Source organism: Adiantum capillus-veneris, chromosome 19 (genome assembly GCF_014529385.1).
Source record: "Adiantum capillus-veneris isolate H3 chromosome 19, ASM1452938v2, whole genome shotgun sequence".
NCBI lineage: Eukaryota > Viridiplantae > Streptophyta > Polypodiopsida > Polypodiales > Pteridaceae > Adiantum > Adiantum capillus-veneris.
This window is the reverse complement of record NC_140949.1, coordinates 135,530,965-135,539,302: the sequence shown is the minus strand read 5'-3', so window position 1 is coordinate 135,539,302 and position 8,338 is coordinate 135,530,965.

Here is an 8,338-nt window from a genome sequence, read left to right as displayed (position 1 = left end):
TTGTGGAAACAAAGTGAAACTTCTATCCTTGATGATCTTCATACATGAATTTGTTTGCAAATTCTAGGGGAATCTGGATCAACTAGAAACTTCCAAAACCCATATAATCCCGTAATGGCTTTGTCTTTGAAGGGGTTTGGCTAGAATTTTGAGGACTTCTAACTGATGTTGCGGTTCCTGGTACAAGAGATGAGCTTATTGGATTTGTAGCTCCCCCATTCCTAGGGTAGTCACTAAATATTTCTCCACGACGAGGGTTTAAAAATGTTTGGCTCTGGTTTGATCTCACCTTTTGGGACTGTGAAAGCATATTGTGTGTAGCACTGTCACTGTTTGGCATCTGTAAACCTTTTGCATAGTAACCTATGTACCTCCATACAACATGACATATGATTCCCCATGTCAAGTTGTAGATAGCATTATCTTTTCCTTGATATTGTCTATCCCATGGGTCTCCTATGATATGAGCTCTATGGTTTCAGGACCCAAGACATCATAGATCTTAGACTATCATTTATATCTACAGCTGTTTTGGTCACAGTATATGCTTGTTTGGTCACAACGTCAAAGCTTGATTTTTAATGGGGGAGATTTTGGCTCTGAACAGATTCTTGGGTTTACTGGGGTTATGTCATTCATCTCTAGAGAGGATGGGCTATAATAGATTATTTCTTTTAAAATGAACCATCCTTTCTTATCTATCACTAGGCATAATTCTATGAGCTAGTATGTGGGTCTTTCAACAACTAGTCGATCCTTTTTGTACAGTTTCCCTTTTTGGTCTACATAGTGTGCATATGGATTAGACTCGTGAATGATTGCACACTAGTGGCACTGAATGTAGAAATATTTATAAACATAATACTCTTTTCAAATTTTGATGATAACTGAATGCTTTGACCGAATTCATGGAAGAATTTGTTGTTAAACGGATCAATTTTAAGCTTTTCACGTGCCTGTGCATCTCTATGATGATTTTTAACTTGCAATGCTTTTATTGGTGCTTCCAATGTAATGCAAAATCATATGATTGCACCAAAAATGATGATTTAGATGCACTTACATCGCATTTTGCGTCTCCAATTTTCTTTGTGTGTTGTTTTGTAGTTTCTATGTCCCTGTTGTTTGTATTTCTTAACCTTGTGTGATATCTAAAGTCTCTACATTAGGATCTAGGCATTTGCAGCTCCACCTTGTGAAACAAAGTGACTCTCCTCAGTTGTTTGGATTCCAACAACCACTCCCAAAAACCTGACAAGAACTCAGTGGTGAGACCCTCCTCGTGCCAATGAAGTGCTACAACATGACAAGCCTCCCTTCGTGCTGCCAGTATATGTGACACCATAATTGAACTGTGTACTGAAAGAATGGGGTCCCAGGGTGATCGTCTAAAGAAAAAGATCTCTCAAGAACCACTCTCTAGGGTCCCACTGCACTCATGTCAGAGGGCAAATCTCCCAAGACAAAGATGTCAGTGGCTTGTCTCAAGGTCTACACGGTCAGGATCTAGGACGCAGGTCCTTCCCTTGATGCCCAAAACGCATATCGTTTGAAATCAGCACTCTGCAACCTAAGGAGATTCTACTGAGACATTGTGAAGGCAACCCTCTTCCTGGATCTCAAAGAGCATGTGAGGTACAAACTCCGAGCGATGAGGACCTCCAGTCGCGTGAAGGCCCCCATCCATCTAGGAGCTGCTGTCTCTAGAGGAATGAGCCACTCAACTTGTATGGCCTCTATAATGTCCTGGCACATGCGCTCCACACCTCTCATGGCTCGTAGTTGGATGCTCGAAGCCTCCTCGAACAAACCTAAAAACTGTAGCCAGTCACCAAGAATGCAAGCTATACCCTCTGCCATGGGACCCCAAGAAACATGAGGCCTACTACCAACTAGGTGGCCTCTCTGCATACTGACCATGGGGTTCCAAACAAGGGTCTGCCTCAAGTGATCCTCCGTGTAGGTGGGTTGATGCTACTCTAGGCACTCCTCAACTTCTCCTAGGATCTAAGTAGGTTCACAACAAAACAATCCTCTAACCTCCTGCTCACACCAACTCTGTGCATCTCTATGAAAATCCACCTAATGGAGGGGCTTAGGAGACTCGTGTATGACGCACCCAAGCTCAAAGTTGATAAAGCAACAAATCCTTCCAGGGATTCTCCCTGGAAGTAGTTGTCTGACCACAAATTCCCTAAGAAGGGCTCTGCTCTGCTGTGGTGGGTCAATGATCTCCAGACCTGCTAAGCTACTTTGGCCCGGGTGAGCAAGGTGTCACGCCTTGACCAAAAACATTTACTGATCAGTCTCTCCAACTAGCTGATATAGGAGCTCGAGAAGATCCAACAAGACATAATGTACCACATAGTGGCCAACAGCACCTGGTTGGCCACTACAACTCTGCTTGCCAAAAAAATCCATGCCGAACTCCAATGCAGCAATTTCCTCGTAATGGACAAGAGGAGGGGAGCAGTCTTCTGCTCAGGGGACAAGTCTAGTCCAACTTGACACCCCAAGTATCAAACTGTAGTCCCTGGGGAGACCCATCTAAAACTTTCACTTGGCAGCCAATCAGGCATAGGAGCGCTGCCAACTCAGAAAGCCATGTCTTCCTCCAAATGATTAGTGCACTTGATGCAAAGCAAAACACCTCTAGAGCCTGCTCACACATGTGTAGGTTGGACTCCTGGCCCTCCAAGTACAAAGTTGAGTCGTCGCAGAAAACTCGGTATCTAGTAGCTCGTCTCCTCGAATAGGGATCTCTAACCCACGCAAGCCAACTTGTTGTGAAACCAACAATCTGCTCATCACCTCAGCATAAAACAAAAAGAGGAAGGGGGCTAGAGGATAACCCTGTCTGACTAAGCGTGTGAGCATGAACCACTCCTCTCTACCCCCTGCCAAAAGCACCTGATTGTGTGCACCTCTATAGAGAGTTGACACACCTCTAATCCAAGCATTTGAGAAACCCAGTCAAGAAGCAGTATCACCAGATCCTCTTCTCGGAGATGCGTGATGGCAGACGCCTCCCAAAAAGTGAAGATGTTGTCAAGGATACTATATTCCTTGAAAAAATATGTCTAGGTCCCATGTAAGTAGTGGATGAATCCTCAAACTATGAGCCTTTGCTAGAATTTTGTAGGTTGAGTTGAGGATGGTTGTAAACCCCAAAGTATATTGGGTATTTACTTCGCTCCAATTGTGTGGTAATTGCGGTAAGTAATTAGGTCCTGAAGTGGAAAATGGACATAATTCTTCATGGGGATTTGAAAGGATCCTTTGGCGGTGGTAGTTGGGGGTGTTGTTGATGAATGAAGAAGAAGAAGGATGTTTTTTGTGTGTAATGGTCTATTTATGTGTTATCTCATCTTTTAGCAATCTGCATCTTCCCTGAACTTTGTTTTGTTTCCTTAATCATGTAATGTTGAAGGTTTCTCCTTGTCTATGGGCAATGGGGCTCAGCACATGGCGATCCTTTGCCGTTTTTTGTCAAAAGTGGCGAATAAAGGAGTGGAAACCCTAGTTCTATTCAGGACGTTTTCAAAAATCAAGCGTTTTTCAACAATTGGGGTGTTGTCCTACCGTTTTCAGGGTTGTTTTTGCAACTTGATGGCATTTTTAAGCAATGCAGGGTGTTTTCCTGACAGTTTGCAATTTGCAAGAAATTTACGTAATTTTTTGGCAAATTTAAGTAATATCCTGACAGTTTGCAGGAAATTCAAGCAGATTCAGGCAGTTTCTTGACAGCTTGCAGGAAATTTCAGTTTTATGCAGTATCATACTAATTCCTGGATTATGGTGATGCTATTTGTCTCTATTTCTTTAATGTCTACTTAATGGCGAAGAAGAAGAAGAAGAAGAAGAAGAAGAAGAAGAAGAAGAAGAAGAAGAAGAAGAAGAAGAAGCAATGTGTTATCTATCAAAAGCATGGCCATTCCATCAAGAAATGTCCTTATATGTGTATGATTTGTCAGAAGGAAGAGGTATGTGTGAAGTACTAGTAGCTTGCCAAAATTATGCAAGAGCCTCTATCGCATCATCAAATCTTTCCAGGATGCATTAAGTTATGAGGAATTTGTTGAAGCTAAAGAGGACTTGGGAGAATTCTTTGATTTTCTTGATGAAGCATGCGAATGGCACAAATGTCCTAATGGCAAGAGAAAGAAGTCATGCTCTAGTCCACAACGGATCCGAATGTTGCAAGTAGTGGCTGAGAATGTAATTGAGGAGTATGAAGATGATTTTTTGGACGATGCAAGTGATGATGATGATTGTCAATGGTGCTTTTAACAACCTGTTACTGTTTCCATTATAAAACATGCTCAAGTTGTTAGTTTTCAGTTACAAGTAGCTTTTCAGGCACCTGCAGTTTCAAAACCTGAATTTTCAAAGTCTGAATCTAAGTTTTCAGCACCTAAAGTGTCATAAAATTTAATATCTAGCTTTACCAAATGATTTTCTCATCTTAAACTGATCATTTAATATGGTAAGATAAAAGGGGAATGGGAGGGGAGAAAGAGTGGGGATTTATTTTTGCGAGCTTCGTGTTTCGTGCTTTTGCTATTAGTACTTTTTTTTCGTTCTTTTGCAATGCAACATGGCCTAAATGAGCTTGTCCAAGACAAAATTTACACACAGCTATAGGCTAAAAGTAAAAAAATATGAATTTAAAACTAAATTTTCGAGTACAAATAACTGAAAAAAATTGCTAGAGTTTCCTTCATTTTAGCTTAAAATTTTCAAAAAGTACCTCTCCACCGGGCCTTTGCAAAAGATTAAGGGTGTTCAAAAAATGAAAAGACTAACAAAAAATCCTTCAAATAGATTTGTACTATTTTTTCGTTCCTTTGCAATGAAACATATCCTCAATGAGCTTGTCAAAGACAAAACTTGCACACAACCTATAGGCCAGAAGTAAACAACAAACTGCCATCATCTTGGCACACCCGTTCACACCTGAGCATGCCCGACCACAGAGCACAATATGAATCCAAAACCAAATTCCAAGTACAAAATAAAAATAAAAATTGCAAGAGTTTCCTTCATTTTAGCTAAAAATAAATAAAAAGTACCTCTCCACCTTTATCACAAAGGCCTCTGCAAGAGATTAAGGATGTTGAAAATAATGAAAAGTCTAACAAAAAAACCTTCAAATAAAACCATTGTTAGCTACCACCTAGAGAAAAAGTACGCTCTTTCAAAAGGAATTGAAAGTATGACAGATAGTCTCACAAGGTGGTCTTAAATCTTTTTCAAACCAACATAGAGGCATGCCTAGCATCAATCATGTAGCCACTCATTTTTACCACCCCAAAAATGTAACAAAGTACATAATCCGTAGATCATAGTAGTAACAAAATATAATGTATGGATCTTCTCACAACAATCTCTTCCCTCTTAGCTTGGCATGTGTCCACACACTATGGGAGAAAGACATTGCTTATAGAGTACATCATCTAGCTCTAAACACATGCAATGTCTTAGGTCTTTTGTACTTGCCTTCCCCAAACCACCACACCCTGAAAACACATCCAAGACATAGTTGCAATGCTCTGTGAATGTTGCAAGCAACCACCTGGCCATGTCGCCAACATAGAAATAAACACCATTTCTCTTGCAAGTAATGAAAACAATGTGTCAAACTTAAATAATACAAGGACCATTCAAATCAACATCATACAAGATAAGTGATTTACCGAAAAAATACACTACTTCTCTTTGCACCATCTCTAACAATTTCACCATCAACTTATGTGGAAAAAACACAATCATCTAATACATAGCTACGGTATGCTGGAAACAACCTCTCCAAAATCTTCTCCCCACTCTCTCTGTTGTAGCTGGGTATAGCTGGATTGACACAATACCAAAGACACATTGCAAGATCAAGCACCTATTTGAATACACAAATTGTAAATATGATATTACCATATTAAGAAGCTTTCCATAGAATAAATGAAAACAAGATTCTCAAAAACATCAGTGACGGGATCACACATAAGCGTCCAAGTACGATGAAGCACAAGCCCCATTTTTGATGCATCTACAAGGAACTCTCCTATGTGCTTAGCTAAGCACATGGTGAGGCCAAATACTTGCAAGTAATATCCATGCAACCCTTTATCAAACACGATGAGAATATATTCCCCTTGGGAATAGTCATGCCCTCTAAAAAATCAAAATGTCAATAGGACAAGTTACTTTCTTTTTACCCTTTAATATAACAAAATTTTACTTACCCCAAGGGATAGGACCAAGGGCGTCCACCAATAAACCCGTAGGAAAATTTACAAATATCAATCAACCTACCTCTAGGCATGGCACTCCATCTTTGCTATAAGATGCATCTTTTGAGGGAAAAAAAACTTGTTGATGCTATTTAAAAAAAATTTCATAATCATATATCAAAAAAATACTAAATTTAATATATTTATTTATTTATGAGAGTTATTTATTTTTGGTATACATTGATATAAGTGTGTGTGCATATGTACGCTCTTAAAGAACTATATTTTAATAAAAAATATACGACGCATGAAATGATCAAATAAAAAAGAGCAATAAATTTTGTGAATCGTTCTCTGTGTGTTGACGGCTACACAATTAATGCCCATTACGTTTTAGTCCTCTCACACAATCACTCATTTTAATCTGCGAGACCTTCCCACTTATTTTATTATGTGAATTGACATGTTTTCTTTCACATTCATTTTTGTACCTCCATATTGTCTACGGCTCCATAGCTCTGTGTTGCTCCATAGCTCTCATGAGTGCTCCAAGCTCTATGTTGCTCACATGCCACATTGCTGGTACCCCAATGTATTAAGAGCCCACGCTGAATGGTGACAAAGAAACCATGCAATGAAAGAAGACAGAGACAAGAAAAGCTATTAGTTCTCATCGTCAAAACAACACAAAGTTTGTGGTCGTCCACGACATATCAAATTTGAAACCATGGAGTCAAGCAATAGTGAAGAAGAAGAGATTGAAGAAGACTACATGCCCGAAAATGAACAGTTGACATGTAACATAGAGCGGTCAATCTATGCAGAGGAAGTTGATGTTCCATGTGAACAATGGGCCTTGCGCATAATGCCCATTCATTGTAATAGGAAGTGTTTTGGTGTTGTGGGTAGGAGAATTTGTGGTAACACTCTTAATAGTCATGGTGTAGGTTTGGTCGCACCATGCTTTTGGTTTGAAAGATGCTACAAAGGCAAAACCATAGAGCAATGGCTATGGTTGTGCAATCATGATGTGGACCACACAAAGGCAATTAAAAAGCAGGTGAAGAAGGTACCGATAGCCCATTGCAAGGGAGACAAAATTCTCAAGAGAAGAGCTTGCTAGTCTTACAATGGAAGGTTTTCAAGAGGCTGATATTAGCACACCAAACTGCAAGAAAAATAGGGTTTGCTCGCTATGTGGAGAAGGAGGTTCAAGTAGTAGGCAACGAGGAGGCATGGTATTTCAAAACAAGCACAAAAAAGGATTGAGGCAGCTGCAATGATGGATGGAACCTTCTAGATTAAGTCTCTATGATTCAAAAGAAACATGTTGTGTTTTGTATACTCACTATATATGCTATAATGTTCATATCAAAGGCGATCCAAGTTGTACATGTCTAGATTTCAAGAAAAAGGTGAAATATCAAAAGTCATTCATTGCTTGTAAGAACATGTATTATGTGTATGTGCACGTCTTGGGCCTGCAACCTAAGGAGCACATGGTAATACATCAACCTACACTGACCACGATGGATGTTGCCTTCATACTTAGACAACCCCGCATTGCAATCCCCATGCTATGAACCCTAAACTTTCTACATTAAAAATACGCAACCCCATTTTGTCCCTCCCTCTATTTAGTGAACTAGTACGCTGTCAAGTTTTTGATCACACAATGTTGGCATTGCTTCTTATGTTTAATGATGCATCAATTTATATATATGTGTATATGTATGTATATATGTTTGTATTTATGGTTTGTGACATTTATTATGCTAATAATCCGTTTGTTTTTTTGTGTATAAACTTACCAGGTGGTTTTGTACATTGTTTAGAACATGTATATTTGCTCTAGAAAATGACTCTAAAAAGCTCAAAAAATTGCACAATGTTTAAAAAGCACAAAAATAAAATCTCATTAAAAAAATGCACTCAACAAGAGTTAGGATATAGATATGTGCTTCTAAACTTATCTCAACAGAGGACCAAAAGGAGAAATGGTTTCATCTCAATAGGGATTTGAAAGGAGACGGTCTACCAAAGAGCATTGTGCAATAATAAGTGCTTCTAGAGTTACCTTAGCAAGGGACCAAGAGGAGAGATGGTTACAT